This window comes from Pteropus alecto, unplaced genomic scaffold (genome assembly GCF_000325575.1).
Source record: "Pteropus alecto unplaced genomic scaffold, ASM32557v1 scaffold37, whole genome shotgun sequence".
In the NCBI taxonomy this organism is placed as follows: Eukaryota; Metazoa; Chordata; class Mammalia; order Chiroptera; family Pteropodidae; genus Pteropus; species Pteropus alecto.
The window spans coordinates 1,319,520-1,320,983 of record NW_006440605.1 but is presented as its reverse complement, the minus strand read 5'-3'; positions in this window follow the sequence as shown (position 1 = coordinate 1,320,983).

The window sequence follows — 1,464 nt, the reverse complement described above, 5'->3', positions numbered from 1 at the left end:
ATTATTTAGTAAAGACCTAAACATATGATTATTTTCAAGAAATGGAGGAAAAGCATTTGAATATAGTACAATATCCTTTCATAATGATAAAAATAGTGATGTAAGAATAGAAGAATCTACCTTAACTCCAAAGAGGGTATTTCAGAAATAATCTGCAGTATATGAAATACTTAATGGTCAAATACTCAAAACACTCTTTAAAATAAAGAACAGTATATAACAAATACTAACGCTGCTTTCATACAAACAACATAGTTCGGGTTTGAGTCATCTAGAAGAAATAAAAGTGCAACCATTAACAGGTAATATTAACATCTAGGTAGAGAATGCCAAGAATCTAGAGATAATTTATTAGAAAGAACAATAGAATGCAGTGAGTTTGCAGAAATCAAAATACTATACGAATATTAATTGCATGGCTTTATAAAACAAAATTTATTTAGAAAGTGTGATTTCTAAAAGACACTTTAACAAAACATTAAATAAATATCTGCAAAGGGTTCCAAGAAAAGATGTGAAAGAACATTGTGGAAAAATCAATAACATTTTACTACTGAAGGACACAAAAGACCTAAAAAATGGAAAGAATATTTTAATTTTGGATAGATATACACAATATCATAGAGACGTCAATTCCACCCCCCCCCCACAATAGCTTTTTAGATTTAAGGCAAATCCAAGATTTTATTGTATTTGAGAAGCTAATTTTTAAAATTTATATGAAAGAGCAATAGAGGAAGATTATTCCACTTGATGGCAAATAAGAACAAAGTGCAGTATTTGCCTTACCAAATATCAAGATAATATGGAGCTATATTAACTAAATGGTTTGGTTCTGGAACAGATAGAAAAATAGCACCAAGTAAAACCTCACCTATATATACGAAATTTCATTAGGACCGAGGAGGCATTGGACACTTATTAAATGATAATGTACATGTATTCCAGGAATCCTACTGCTGTATATGTATCCAAAGAAACTGAAATTGTGATGTTGTAGAGATATCTGTATGCCCATGCGCAAGGCAGCATTATCACAATAGCCAAAATTGTGGAAATAACCTAAGTAAGTGTTCATCAACACATGAATGGATAAAGAAGATGTTATATATAAGATGCTATAAGAAAGATCCTGCTATTTGTAACAACTTGAATAAAACTTGAAGGTATTATGCTAACTGAAATAAGTCAGACTGTATGTTATTTATATGTGGAATCTTAAAAATCCAAACTTATAGAAATAGAGAGTGGAGTGGTGATTACCAGGGCATGAGAGGTGAAAGAAATGGGGAGATGTTGGTTAAAGGGCACAAACTTCCAGTTATAAGAATAAGTTCTGAGAATATAATGTACAGCATTATGGATGTGGTTCCATAGTGTAGCAGTTAGCACGTCTCCTTTACATGCAGAAGGTCCTGGGTTCATGCCCCAGTGGAGCCACCATCCATGGTCTACAACCATGCA